Here is a 16,115-nt window from a genome sequence, read left to right on the forward strand (position 1 = left end):
TTTTTTACAATTTTTTAGCCCAGGTGTTTTTAAGACTCGCAAAACGAGTCCTTAAAGAGTATTAAGGACTCCTAAAGCAAGTCCTTAAAATTGTTAAGTAAAACACTCATTTTTTAGCATAGACTTTTTTAGGACTCGCATACTTTTTTAGGACACTCATTGCGAGTCCTAAATTGTATTTTTTCAGGACTTTCAATGAGTGTCCTAAAAACTCCATAAATATTTATAAGGATTTGCATTTATGTGCGTGTCCTAAAAAAGTGTCCAGTAAAGAGTATTTTGTAGTAGCATCTCTTATCAAAATAAACATAGTAGTCTTAAATCATTAATTTAATTATTAATTATAAAAATATTATATTGACTAGTGAAATGGAAAAAATAATGTTAAATTATTTATTGACATTTTGTGAGAAAAGAAATAGAAGAAACTTTGAGATTTTTATTGCAAAGTCTCAAGATGAGAGTATTATAACCAATTGGGACAATTTTGTTAATTTTGATAAATTGGTATTAGTATTGTTATCCCCAAAAATTTGAAAATGATGACGTGGCGATAGAAATGACAAGTGGCAAGGAATAGTTGGGTGATCTGGCTTAGCAGCAGCCCAGTACATCAATGAAGTGTTTTGACTGCTTGAGAGGTGTCACGTCCAAGCCAAGTGCATCCGAGGAGCAGTCCAAGTGCCCAGTCGGACATTGGTCCGAGGAGCAGTCCAAGTGACCGGTCGGACTTTGGTCCAAGGAGAGTCCAAGGGCGTGGTCGGACTTTGGTCCGAGGAGAGTCCAAGGCCGTGGTCGGACTTTGGTCCGAGGAGAGTCCAAGGGCGTGGTCAGACTTTGGTCCGAGGAGAGTCCAAGGGCGTGGTCAGACTTTGGTCCGAGGAGAGGCTAAGGGCGTGGTCGGACACATGTCCGAGGAGAGACAAAGGTTTGGTCCTTATGCATATGTCCAGCAAGTGCATGGCTGTCCAAATAGAGAAATGGCATGCTAGACCAGAGCGCTATGGCCGACCAGAAGACAATATTCATCAACCAGATAAGACCAGACTACGTCAAATTCCCAGAAACGGCTTCAACAAGAATCGGTCTGGGCATACGCGAGAATCTCTCATTCTTCGCTCAAATTGAGGATTCTGTTGCATTTTGAATATTTCTTGTAATTTAAATATAATACGAATAATAAAATATCCCGATCCTAGGGGATATCAATGTATGATCCCAAGCCTATAAATAGAGGGCTGATGGGATCAAAAAAGGACTTTTGGCAATTTGAAGTTTTGGTATGAGTTTTGTAGAGAGAGAAAGTACGTTTTCTTGAGAGAGAACTCTTTTGTATTCTGAGAATTTACACTGAAGAAACTCAGTTGACACTGGTTCATCTGATATTGAGTGTAGATAAAATAATCAAATCTCTAAGTGGATTAGGCTATTACCAACATATTGGGGCTGAACCACTATAAAAATTGCTATGTTATTTAGTTTTTGTTCAAAACCCGTCTGTTTCGTTTTATTTCTCTTGAAGGTTTGTCGTTTTTGACGTTCTCACGTCGTTGGCCAAAAACGCGGTCAACATTTTGGTGCTTTCATTGAGAGCCTGAAGAGAAGAACAGACGGTCCCTAGAGCAATATGGTGCCTAAGAACACCAATGCAGCCTCCAAGAAGACGGGCTGCTTTAAAGAGCATGCTAGATCAGAGGGTCCTAGCGTTCAAGATCGTGAAATTGAGCCTAGAGTCGTGTTCGAGGACGTAGCTCCAGAAGTTGAAGAGCTCCAGGAAGCCATGAGCGCCTTCCTGGAGGAGATGGCTCAGTTTAATGCCAGGCAGGGGGCGTTTGCTGAGGAAATGGCTAGGCAGAATGTCGCATTCGAGCAACAGAAACGGGAGATGGACGCTAGGAGTGAGGAGATCCGTCGACAGCAGGAAGAGGCCGACAGGTGACATCGCGAAGCTGCACTCGCTCTGGAGGCAGCTACGCAGCTGACCCGAGCCAATGCCCAGGCTGCACCTGGGGTGGCAGCCACCCCAGAGGAAAGGACCACAGAAGCTGGTCGTAAGAAAACTGATAGACCAGGCAAAGGTGGTAGTAACCCACCTGGTCATGAGGAGGATGGAGTCCGATCGCGCACTGCCTCAACTCAAAGGGGGAACTCCAAAACCCCCTCAAGGAGCCACCGATCAGAGACTTCCAGGTCAGGGAGTCACAAGTCAGGCAGCAAGAAAACACCTCCTGAGCAGGAGCACAATAAAGCTCCTCGTGGCAATGAGACTTCCCACTTCAAAGATGGGCATGGGCGTGATGAAGCTGACAGTCATCACACTAACCATTCTAAGGAGAAGAATAATAATAACAATCGAGGAGGAGAGGATCAACCAGCCCAGACAGGAAGGCCACCACGGCATCCCAACCAGCGCAGTGGCAAGGAGCACGTTCCACCCAGCAAACCATCTGAGAAGACTCGGAGTACGGTGTTCGATTGGTTGGGAAAGCACACTACTCAGAAGGACCTGAGGGACGTCATTGATGATAAAAGGAGGACCGTCCCAGTCGAAGGGCAAGAGCCAATCCGTCCTACCAGTCGAGTAGAAATACTCGATGATGGTTTGCCGAATAGGAACACTCGACCAGGCGGTCCCGAAAGTGAGTCCCTAGCAGTGGCCCCAGGCATCCAAGCCCAGCTTGATGCTTTGACAGCAACAGTCCAGAGTCTGTCAAAACGACTAGCGATTGATCCAGTAGACCATAGGAGTGGCAGCCCTTTTTGTGCTCGGATTAGAGCAGCTCAACCACCAGCAAAATACCAAGCACCGGTACTACCAGTTTATACAGAAAAGGCAGACCCGATTAGGCATGTTGGGAAGTTCGAAGATCAGATGGAGCTGCTCAGGGTGAGTGATGACTATCGTTGCAGAGTCTTCCCCACCACATTGTCCGACACTGCCCAAGAGTGGTATTGGAAGTTCAAGCCTAACTCCATCACTTCTTGGGAGGGTTTTAGAAAGGAGTTTTGCAGGCAGTTTAGTGCTGCTCGAACCCCTCCTGTTTATGCCAATCACTTGGCAGATATAAAGCAAGGGAAAGATGAGTCTCTCAAGAATTACATACAAAGGTTCATGAGAGAAGCTAACCGAGCTAATGCGGTTGGAGATGAGGGGAAGATGGTGGCAATTTCTTCCGGCATTATCTACCGAAGTCCTTTATGGGACAGCATCCATCGCCATCCAATTTCAACTTTACAACAGTTCTTAGACCGGGCGGACAAATACATGAAGTTGGATGATGCAATTGAGAAGGGAGAGAATGGGTTGAACAAAACAAGTGGATCGAGTGATCCCCCTAAAAATGGCGGACATGATCAAGGTGGTGGTAAGAAACGTGGGAATAACGGGTCTGACCGCCACAATGAGAAGAAGGCTAAGTCGGGACCAAACGACAAGCCAAATAAGTATGAACCTCGATTCACCAACTACACCACTCTGTCGGCGAGCCGAGCGGAGATCTATTTGGCCAGTCATCAAGAGGTCCCTTACCGGAAACCCCCACCAATCAAGAAGGAGATGAGTAAGAGAGATATGAACAAGTTCTGTCGCTTCCATGGAGACTATGGTCACGACACGAATGAGCGTAATCATCTCAAAGATGAGATAGAGTTTCTCCTCCGGTCGGGGAAGCTAAAAAAGTATCGAGCAGAGAAAACCCAAGGAGAGGGGAGCAACAACAATCCTGGGTTCAAGCGGCAACGATCCCTACCTTTGCAACCTGAACCTATGGATTTCACACTAGTTACTATATGTGGAGGACCACATCTTGCTGGAGATAGCAACAAGGCGAGGGAGAGGTATGCTCGCACCCTTCGTCACGAATTGGATGCGGCATCCACCTCCAAAGTTATGACAATGGAGGAGCGACCACCGAAGAACCCAAGATATGAAAGAGAGTCCCTCACTTTCACTGAAGAAGATGCTCGACACGTGAGGTATCCTCACAATGACCCTCTTGTTGTGACAGTCCAAATTGCTAATATGAAAGTGAAGAGATGTCTGGTCGATACAGGGAGCTCTGTAAACATTATTTATAAGTCATCCTTTGAGAAGATGAAGCTATCTGTCAATGACTTGAAGCCGTGCTCTCAAGTCATTTATGGGTTTATTGGAGAGGGATTGTCTCCAGCTGGGACAATCAAGTTGCCAGTCACGACGGGGGAAGCTCCCAAGCATGAAACTGTAATGACCGAGTTCTTGATTGTTGACTGCCCGTCCACCTATAATGTGGTTATTGGTCGACCACTGCTCACAAACTTACATGCGGTAGTTTCAATCTGGCACCTTTCCATGAAGTTCCCGACCAGTGCTCGTATAGGCTGTGTCCAAGGAGACCAGAGGGAAGCTAGGGAGTGCTATAATGCCTCGGTAGCTAAGGCAAAGAAGGGGGCCAAGGAGAGCAACATGATTGTATGTGTTGAGAGTGAGGAGGTGGATGAGATGGATGTCGACCAGAGTCTTGCAGTTGTAACCGATGAAGAGATGTTAGAGGAATTTGGCCAAGAGAGCACTCTTGGTTTAAAAGAGCCGAAGACCCCATCCGGTGATGAAGTCACCAAATAGGGCATTGCCCAAAGCGAGGGAAGGGACTTTGATCCTCACTTTGGGGATTATGAAAGTGATGTGGGATCGTCCGAGGAGTTAGAGGAGGTCCTTATAGATGATAATGACCCGACGAGAGGGGTCAAAATTGGAAAAAATTGAAAGCAGAGGTGAGAGCACAGCTGATAGAATTCTTGCGAAGGAATCAAGATGTCTTTGCCTGGTCTCACAAAGATATGGTGGGTATCTCACCAACTGTGATCAGCCACGTGCTCAACGTGGATGAAAGCTATCTAGCAGTGCAGCAGAAGAGGAGATTGCTTGACAAGGATCGAGCAAAAGCTCTTAAGGAGGAAGTAGAGCGGTTGAAGGAGAATGGGTTTATCAGGGAAGCATACTACCCTGCCTGGGTTTCAAACCCAGTGTTGGTCCCCAAACCCAATGGAAAGTGGAGGACTTGTATAGATTTTACTGATCTGAACAAAGCATGCCCAAAGGATTACTTTCCTTTACCAAGAATAGACCAGTTGGTAGATGCAACCTCTGGTCATGAGACATTGTCCTTCATGGATGCATATTCGGGGTACAACCAGATCAACATGCATCCTCCTGATGAAGAGCATACCAGCTTCCGAACAGATATAGGACTATACTGCTATAGGGTCATGCCCTTCGGACTGAAGAATGCTGGGGCTACCTATCAGCGTTTGGTGAATGGTATGTTTCGTGACTTAATCGGCAAGAGCATGGAGGTGTACGTAGACGATATGCTGGTGAAGTCAAAGGAAGCTGAAGGGCACGTGCGAGACTTAGAGGAGTGCTTCGCAATACTGAGAAAGTACATCATGAAGTTAAACCCCCTCAAGTGCTCATTTGGAGTGGGTTCTGGAAAATTTCTTGGGTTTATTGTGAACTCCCGAGGAATAGAGGCAAACCCAGAAAAGATAAAGGCTCTCATAGAAATGAAGTCTCCAGCTAGAATAAAGGATGTACAAAGCTTGAGTGGGCAGATTGCAGCTCTAAGCAGATTCGTTTCGAAATCAACAGACAAGTACGTCCCATTTTTTAACCTGCTTAGAGGAGGCAAGAAGTTTGAGTGGATGGAAGAATGTGAGCAAGCTTTCCAGGCCATAAAGGAGCATTTGGCCCAACCTCCTGTTCTCTCTAAGCCAGTTGATGGAGAGGACCTGTTTCTGTACCTAGCGGTCACGGAGCATGCTGTTAGTGCTGCCTTAGTACGAGAGGAGGATAGAGTGCAGCACCCGGTGTACTATGTTAGCAAGCGATTGATAGGAGCAGAGTCCTGATATCCCGTGATCGAGAAGTTGGCTTACTGCTTGGTACTCGCATCACAAAAATTGCGGCCATACTTTCAAGCACACCCCATTAAGGTCCTTACTGACTAGCCTCTACGCCAAGTCTTACAGAAGCCGGAGTCATCTGGTCGGTTACTTAAATGGGCAGTTGAGTTAGGCCAATTCGAAATTAAGTACCAGCCAAGGACTGCTATTAAGGGTCAAGCTTTGGCAGATTTCATCGCTGAATGTACCGGGACCGCTGATGCTCCCGACCAGCAGGAGAGTGTCACTGGGAAAAAAGAAGAGCTTCCTACTTGGCAACTTTTTGTTGATGGGTCGTCGAATGAGCATCATTCAGGAGCTGGAATTATATTAGTCACACCAGAGAAGTACCGAATTCATTGTGCACTAAGATTCAGATTCAATGCTTCTAACAATGAGGCGGAGTATGAAGCCCTCCTAGCAGGCTTGCGACTGGCCAGAGATGTGCGTGCCCGGTCGGTGGAAATAAATAGTGATTCCCAATTGGTGGTCTACCAAGTCTTGGGGGAATACCAAGAAAGGGGCCTACGCATGGTGGCATACGTAAATAAGACCAAAGATCTGCTAGCACAGTTCGAGGAGTATACCATCAAACTAGTACCACGGGAGCAGAACTCTAATGCAGATGCTCTAGCAAAGCTAGCTAGTGCAAAAGATGCCGAAACTCTGAATATAGTACCGGTAGAATATTTGGCAAAGCTGAGCATTGATGAACAAGAGGCCATGCCGATCACGATAGCTAACACCTGGATGACTCCCATCATTGCTTATATTGAGCAAGGGACCCTCCCAGATGATCGTAATGAAGCAAGGAAGATTATGAGGCAAGCTGCTAGGTACACCATGATGGATGGGGTGTTGTATAGAAGAGGGTATTCCCTACCTCTACTCAGGTGCATAACACCCGACCAGTCAAAAAATTTATTAGCTGGGGTGCATGAAGGGTTCTGTGGAGATCATGCTGGGGGGGTAGAGTCTATCTAAAAAGATCTTGCGGCAAGGATTTTTCTGGCCTACCATGAACGAGGACTCTATGGAATATGTGAAGAGGTGTGACAAATGCCAAAGATTTTCTAAAGTGCCCAGAGCACCCCCAAATGTCTTGAAGCAAATGCAAAGTCCATGGCCTTTTGCAGTGTGGGGTATTGATCTGATCGGGAAATTGCCCAAGGGGAAAGGAGGAGTGCAGTTTACAGTGGTTGCAGTAGATTATTTCACTAAGTGGACTGAGGCCGAACCATTAGCCACGATCACATCGAAGAAAGTGTTGGACTTTGTGGTTAAGAACATAATATGTCGCTATGGTCTACCCAAGAAGATAGTGTCTGACAACGGCACCCAATTTGACAGCGATATATTTGTCGATTTTTGCACTCGGCATGGCATCACAAAAAGTTTCTCCTCGGTAGCCCATCCACAAGCCAATGGGCAGGTTGAAGCGGTAAACAAGACACTGAAGGACACTCTGAAAAAGCACCTGGAGCGAGCTAAGGGTGCTTGGGCGGAAGAATTACCAGAAGCCCATTGGTCATACATGACTACTACTCGGACAGCAACTGGACACACCCCATTTCTTTGGCATATGGGTATGAAGCCATGTTACCTGTGGAGATAGACCCACCATCTCATAGAAGGACCATGTACAACCAAGAGGAGAATCATCAATTGTTAGCAGAATCCTTGGACTTCCTCGAGGAGAGAAGAGAGGAGGCAAACCTGAGAGTTGCTGCTCACCAGCAAAAAGTGGTGCGCTACTTCAATTCCAAAGTCCGAGATCGAAAGTTCCAGGTCGGAGATTTGGTCCTCAGAAAGGTGTTTGTCAGAGACCCAGCAGCTGGTGTGCTAGGACCAAACTGGGAAGGACCATATCAAATTGAGCAAGTCTTGCCACCCGGCACCTATAAGCTTGCTCGGTTAAATGGAGAGCTGATCAGGAATTACTGGAACGGCGAGCACTTGAGGAAATATTATCAATAAATACTGCTTACAGAGTAGTAGCTTTGTATCAAGTGCTTAACTTGTTATTTAAGTTTTTTGTTTGTGAACTAGCTATTTGCTAACCAGTCATGTTATTTTGAACAATGTTATTTTGTTTGAAACTCATTGTTAGACACGTTTTGTCATTTATTATTACGAGTAATAAAAGAGATCACGCACAGCGTGGTCGAATCTTGCTACAAATTTTGCATATGTGTTGATTATTCTTGCTTGGCAGTGTTCAACTGTCATTATGATTTAAACAAAATAGGTCTTCTAAAAAACTAAAAATACATATATATCGGACAGTGTTCAACTGGTCGGTATCATGAGATGAAAGACCAACGTTTAAATAGTTGCATGTTTTTGTAGTGATTAACTGCTGAAATGTGTTTGTATATTCTATGTGTTTCACGAGTAGTCACTGCTCGAACAAATTCGGTCAAGTAGCAAGTGATCAAGAATTTTTTAACCCTCAATCACTTGGGGGGCACATAGAGTATATTGGCGTGCACTTCAACACAGGCAATAAGAGCACGAGCAAAGATATCTGTTTTTGGGCTGACTTGTAAATTTGGAAGTCTAAAAAGGCCATTAAGCTAACTTGTTTGACAAAGCTTAAGTAACTTGGAATTTTTAAAATTTTAAGTTAGAAACAGATATTCGTGTGATAATGAAAGTTATGCTCATAAAATGTAAGAGCAATAAGAGCATGAGGAAGTATATTTAATATGGACTTATGAAATGTTTATAATTTCTAAGTTAGAAAACTAAATACTCATGTGAAAGTTTAAGGCAAATAGAAACTTTACTATTCACAATAAACTTGTAATGTCTTAAATGTAAAAAGACTTAAAAGTTTCAAGCTAGCCAAAAAAGAAAAGTAAAGTGCAAGTGCCAAACAGCTCAATCATACGAGCAAAAGTATAAAAAATAAAACAAACTATGATAAAAACTGGTAGGACTACAACTGGTCGTCCAGGAGCTCTCTGGTAGGATGAGGAGTCACTGGCGTGCTGCTCTGGTAGGCTGATCAACCCCCTCCTCGGCTTCAGCTACTCCTCTCGCTCGGAATGATAGTGTAGAGGAGGCGGGTGTAGGGTCAGTAGGATTAGCAGCTTCCTCAGCAGCCCTGGCCTCACATCTGGCGAGCTCCTCTGCCTGGATCTCATCGGTCAGAAAGTCGAACTTGAGGGGTTTATTTAGCTTCCACACCTGGTAGAAGCAGTTGAAGCAGGTCTCCTCGTAGTGGGTCAGATCGGTCTCCTTCTCTTGCTTCAGCTCTTCATTCTCGCTAATTAGTCCCTCGTTCTCGCGAGCTAATCCCTCGTTCTCACGAGTCAGTCTGTCTAGCCGATCAGTCAAAGATTTGTTGGCTTGGGTTAGCTGATCATTCCCATCAGCCAACCCCTTCAGAGACTCCTTTTGCTCAGTTACAGTCGTCTCCGCCTGTTCCAGCTTGGACTGAAGAGCGTCCGTTTTCTCTCGGGCCTCCACGAGTTGATCATTTAGGACCTTGATCAACTCCTTGTAATCGACTGATCGCTGCTAGGCGTGATAGAAGGTCATAAGCATCTACATGAAAAACAAAAAGTTACTACAAAGCATTAACGTAAGTAACAATCTATCTTGTGGTAGAGTACTTACATTTGTCAGCTGAGCAATCCCTCTATCTAGGACAACATCAACACTGACTCGAGGAAAAGATTCAAAGCCCTGAATCGTTGATGCATCATGGAGGGTCTGATCAGCTGCCCCCCTGAGTTTGGTGTCAGCAGCTCAGAGTGCCTTGCTCGGGCCGCACAGGCCTGGGGGAGTTAGGCTCGCTGATGGAGGAAGTGACGAAGGGGTCAGCTGCGGGATCGTAACTGACCCCTCAGGTTGTCTCCCCTGGCTCGGTGGCACTGCCCTCGGGACCTTCCTCGGAGGAGTGAGACCACTTCCTTCGCCAGATTTCCTCTTTGGAGCAGGAGGAACGATGCAGTGCCTGAACATCTCTGGGTCTGCAAAAAGGGAAAACATGAGATTCGTTAGAAAAAATATATATATAATAAATGTAAATAAGTATATTACTACTACAATTTTATTAGTCTCGAATCACCAAGTTATTAAACAGATTCCTATGACTACTAGACCTGAGTTGAGAATCTGATCAATGAAGTCATCCTCGTCGTCCGAAGATGAGCTAACTTCTCTCTCAATGTGGATGGCTTTTCCTTTCCCAGACCGAGCAGGAATAGCAGATCTGTGCTGGGGCTCAGACTGAGGCTCCCTAATGACGAGGTCGCCAGGTCTATGAGAAAGTGGAGATGGCCCAGGAGAAAATTGGTCAGTCACTACCTCCGTGCCCGCATTAGACTGATCAGTCGTGTTGTTCTCCCCAGTGGTACTATCCACCGTCATATTTTGGTCACACGGTATCAGGCCCACCATCTGAAGGCAATCTACAGTGACCAATCTTTTCACGTCTTTCTCCTCGGCACTCATGCTAGCCAACGTCTCCGCTCGATTGAACATCCCTTGAGTAGGCAAGGGTCCCTGGAACGGACCCGCATGTGTAAAGGCCAAGTTGTTGGCCTTGATGTCTGATGTGAGGAAATATTCTCTGTAATATTTCCCGGGGTTCGACTTGTGTGCAATACCGCTAAGGTATGTAATCCCCTTTTGCCTGTGATAGAGATGAAAGAAGCCTGTGTTCTTGTGGCTGGGGTTAGTCCTGAAGTCGAACAAATAGTGTACCTCATGAGGAGTGGGCTCGTCCCAACCGCGCAGAAAGTAGAGAATATACAACGTGGACAATGCCTGGATCCCATTCGGTGCGATTTGAAATGGGGAGACGTTGAAATAATCTACTATAGACCGGAAATAGGGGTGTAGTGGGAGTGTCGCTCCTGCATGAATGTGGTGCCTGGACCAGGCACAGTATGCTCCGCCGGGCCTGTTGGCTCTCTGATGAGGGCCCGGGCATATCACGTTCACCCCACTCAAACCCAAAGCTTGGATGTGTTTGTGGAACGTCTTAGGATTGAGTTTTAAAGGCTGGGCAGTAAACCAGGAAGGTGCTTCTTCTCTCCCCTTCCGTGGCTTTTCAATGGCCAAGTTCTAGACCTCGGTGGCAAATTCCTGAGAAGGTGATCCTGAAGGAGTTGCAGTGCGGGCGTCATTGCGTTCCAGCACCTTTTGCACCGTTCTACGGGAAACTTGTGGATCTTGGTCCTGGGGAAGTCTATTAGATTTCTTCACCCTCATCGTCGACTGTGAAGCTTGTTGAAGAAACTGTTCCTCGTGTAGGAAATACAGGGCTGAGCGGGGAAGGATCCGCTTGAAGCGACGAAGGCGATCCTCGGGAGTACAACTGGTGGAAGATTTTGATGAGGAATCGCTGTTTTGAGGAGTCTCGATTGATTGCAGGATAGATGTATCGGAGTCCGTATGGTTGTCACCTCCCCTATAGTCAAAGAGATTCATCTACAACAGTAAATAAAAAATGGGGAGGTGAGTAACCATACAGATAAAATTCAACAAAGAACAAAATTTATTTTTATACTTAGAAAAATTTATTTAAGTGGTAAAAATATAGCATGCATGGAAAAAAGATTTTTAGTGCTTAAAGGTGCCTAAGAAATGTTTAAAAAATATATAGCATGAAGGATGCCATGATTGGTCTTAAAATTGTGCCTAGTGCAAGGAAAGCTTGTGCATCCGACAAGTCGCGTACGAGGGCTAGGTGTGTGTGTCCAGTCGAACACCGTAGGCCCGAGGAGAAGCGTGCCCCAGCTGCATGCATCCAGGCATGTACTTGGGCTAAGGACATGTCCGAGGAAACGCTTGGCCAGCGTGTGCGAAGAGTCATGAGGTATCTGATCGGATACCATGTGACCGAGGAGGAGACGTGCGAGTTTGGTCCGAGCGGACCAAGCTTGGCGTAGTGCTGATGCCGAAGCATCCGACCAGCAGTCGCTCCAGGCATGCAAAGGGCCGAGACGTCCGAACAGCGAGGCTCGTGTCCGAGCGGAGTGGCGTTCGAGTAGCCACGCGTATGGGTATGTCCATCCGAGCAGCTGCACTGCCATACACCTTCGAGGAGCCCAGCACCAACGGTCCAAGGAGGTCTGATCGGACATGGGTGTCCGAGGAGAGGGGATCCACATGGTTCGAGGAGTACATATGTGGTCCGATCGGACCACATATTTACCTAGAAAAATAATGGCCGATCGACCATATCTCTCAAGACCCCTCCTTCATACCCAAAAACTCTAACCATAAAACCTAATCCGAAAAGGCAAGGTCTTAAACTCCCTAACATAAACATGTTTTCTCATCCAAACATACAGACACAAGATCAAAATAGGGAAGTTGAAAAGTTTTTCATGTTCTTGAAACCCTCTATGCTATCAAAAACCCCAAAACCCACAATCATGGTTTATGCTAAATTAACCCATTTTTTCTTGAAATTCTTATGAAATTGAGGATAATGTTGGGTTACCCATAACACAAACATCCTCAAAACAGCCACCCAACACATTATACAAACATTCTTATGAGATTCATGAGCAAATTCAAGAAAAAATCTCTCAATGGGGTTTCGGCCACAACATGGTTTTTTCATGAAGATTTTTGAAAAAACAACAACAATATGAAAGCATGGAGAAGAAGACTTACCCAACTTTGGAGAACCCTTGACTTGCTTGGAGATTGCTTGAGGAAATGGAGAGCTTCCTCTTGAAGTCCCTTGAAGATTCGGCCAAAGGAAGGAGAAGCTTTGGGGTTTCGGTCAAGAGAGAAGAAAGAAGAAAGAAGAAGAAGGGTTTTAAAATTTTGATTTTCTTGTGTAGGGGGGAATGTGTAAGTGTAGGGGTTATTTAAAGGGAAAAAGTGGAAGTTATCACTTATTTTTGGACCCTTGGAATTCTTGGGCTATTTTTTCTCCCCACGATCATGGACAGTTATTTGCAGTGATCGTGGTCTGTAAGTTGTGGTCTGCTGCATGGCGGGAAGATGAACAGTTATTTTTTATAATAATGCCGTCAACTGTGGAGAAAAAAGTTTATTATGTGAAGTATCATATAATAAACTTGGGGGGCAAATGTTATCCCCAAAAATTTGAAAATGATGACGTGGCGCTAGAAATGACAAGTGGCAAGGAATAGTTGGGTGATCTGGCTTAGCAGCAGCCCAGTACATCAATGAAGAGTTTTGACTGCTTGAGAGGTGTCATGTCCAAGACAAGTGCATCCGAGGAGCAGTCCAAGTGCCCAGTCAGACATTGGTCCGAGGAGCAGTCCAAGTGACCGGTCGGACTTTGGTCCGAGGAGAGTCCAAGGGCGTGGTCGGACTTTGGTCCGAGGAGAGTCCAAGGCCGTGGTCGGACTTTGGTCCGAGGAGAGTCCAAGGGCGTGGTCGGACTTTGGTCCGAGGAGAGTCCAAGGGCGTGGTCGGACACATGTCCGAGGAGAGGCTAAGGGCGTGGTCGGAAACATGTCCGAGGAGAGGCTAAGGGCATGGTCGGACACATGTCCGAGGAGAGACAAAGGTTTGGTCCTTATGCATATGTCCAGCAAGTGCATGGCTGTCCAAATAGAGAAATGGCATGCTAGACCAGAGCGCTATGGCCGACCAAAAGACGATATTCATCAACCAGATAAGAGCAGACTACGTCAAATTCCCATAAACGGCTTCAACAAGAATCGGTATGGGCATACGCGGGAATCTCTCATTCTTCGCTCAAATTGAGGATTCTGTTGCATTTTGAATATTTCTTGTAATTTAAATATAATACGAATAATAAAATATCCGGATCCTAGGGCATATCAGTGTATGATCCCAAGCTTATAAATAGAGGGCTGATGGGATCAGAAAAGGACTTTTGGCAATTTGAAGTTTTGATCTGAGTTTTCTAGAGAGAGAAAGTGTGTTTTCTTGAGAGAGAACTCTTTTGTATTCTGAGAATTTACACTGAAGAAACTCAGTTGACACTGGTTCATCTGATCTTGAGTGTAGATAAAATAATCAAATCTCTAAGTGGATTAGGCTATTACCAACATATTGGGGCTGAACCACTATAAAAATTGTTGTGTTATTTATTTTCTGTTCAAAACCCGTCTATGTTGTTTTATTTCTGTTGAAGGTTTGTCGTTTTTGACGTTCTCACGTCATTTGCCAAAAACACGGTCAACAAGTATTAATAAAATAAATTAAATAAAAGTCAAAATTATAATTGGTTAATTTAGACAAATATTTAATTAATTATAATTATTAAATAATTAAATTAAAATGGGAACTAAAACCTATTTTATGTCCTAGTTAATTGCCTATATATACTAGTGTTATTGAATGCATTAGGTGAGCAAGGTAAAAATTCACTCCTAATATTCTATACCGAGTCGTCCAATCTCTCTTAGTTTTCTCTCTAGGAATTCTCTTCTATTGTGTTGAGACTTGCTCACACAAACACTAGGTTGTTTTAGAGAAAGATTTGGAAGATTGTGGTCTTGTTTCAAAGCAGTTTGGATTCCTTGCAATACCTAGTATTCTACAAGGACAAAAGGTTAGGGAATCCAAAGGGTGTAGTCATTGTTCTCCTACGCATCTCGTAAGTACTCTAATGGTTTTGTTATTGTATTTACGTATCTTTGCAATACAAACATGGTTGTATGGTTTTATGCTTTCTACTACGTGTATTGTTTTGAATATATATTTGTTGACGCGGTTCTTCGCCAACAAGTAATTATACGAATAAATAGGATGGATTAGTGCAAATTGGTGAGCCGTAATATGAGAATAATTATATTCTAGACTTGAGAAACTAATAGCATGGGAAGATGGTCACTCCTTTCTTTTTGGGTAGTTCGAAGGTTAAAATCCCTCTAGTCCACCAGTCGATATTATTGATATCTCTTGAATATTTCTTACAGAGTGTTTCTTTACAAAAATATGCCAACCCCCTGCACTACCCAGGGTCTTGGTATTTATAGGAAGATGATATCTAGGTTGGCAATGGGGTCATCTTGTGATCTCTTTACCCTTCACGTCATCTCTGTGACACTGATGATTAATTCCTCAACTTTGCAGTGAAGTGTGGTCTAATCAATAGGTAAGGAGGGATAATGGGCTGCATGGCCCAAATTAGGCGTGGGATGTCTGAACACGCACGTTTATACTGCGTGTCCAAGAATTCAGGAATAGGATAGACACGTGATGTCTGATATATGCACGTTTATATTGCGTGGTTGACTTTACAAGGATTCGGGTGTTAGATCTCTGCCGCATTCTGAGCTTAATGTGGCACCAGCTCGTGACACTCATACTGCTGACACGATGCCTCCGAGTAGCAGTTAACTCTCTAATCAGCTCGGGCTGGATAGATGGAGGCCTGTAACAAACAACTCCAGGTGGACAATTTACACGTGGCAGATCGAATTAGGCCCTTTTCTAGCTCACCAATAGTGTGTGGATATTTAGGGCGTACATTTTCCCCCCAAGCCCCTGCTCGTGACCCATGACGTTATCTGTGACCTTCACAGCGGGGGCTTTTAAGTTTCCCTTTTGACTCTTCATGTTCCGCCCACTGTGTGGGTATCGGACACGTGGAGCACTGTGATTGGCGACTGTTTGGTTTCTAAGAATTACATTAAATGGCCTAGCCTGCTTTCGGCCGTCGTTTCGCCTCTCGAGTTATGACCCTCGTATCTCACATTAATTTGATCGAACGGTCCTCGTTCCTTTATGTCTCTTACGTATATATAAGGTTGGCCATCTTCCGTATTAGCCACCCTTCATTTGAAATTTTTTCCTCATTTTCTCTCCTTTTTAGTCTCAGAAGTTTTTCTTCTTCCGATTATCATCCCAGAGATCCCTATGCTCTTGCCATAAGAGTTTCTTCATCAGTCCAGCTTTAAAGACTCCACCAGGACTCCGATTCCTACGCTTTTTGAGACTTTCACACGGAAAATACACTGTAAGTCCTCTGCCTGTTGCATGTTTTGATCTTTCCTTTTTTTTGTTAGGTAAACCTCTTTCTTAGTCGCACACTGTAGGTTGTTTTTGGTGCATAGGTTTTGATCCTAGGCATATCGACTATACAAGAACATGTTATGAATGTGATGTATTATGCCAAGATAATTTCTGTGTAATTTTTCTGGGTAGCCTTTCTGGGTAGCTTTAGGGAATGCCTGTTAAGAAAATGGAAGGTGAGAGGTTTCTAGGGTGCAAAACCG

Source organism: Humulus lupulus, chromosome X (genome assembly GCF_963169125.1).
Source record: "Humulus lupulus chromosome X, drHumLupu1.1, whole genome shotgun sequence".
In the NCBI taxonomy this organism is placed as follows: Eukaryota; Viridiplantae; Streptophyta; class Magnoliopsida; order Rosales; family Cannabaceae; genus Humulus; species Humulus lupulus.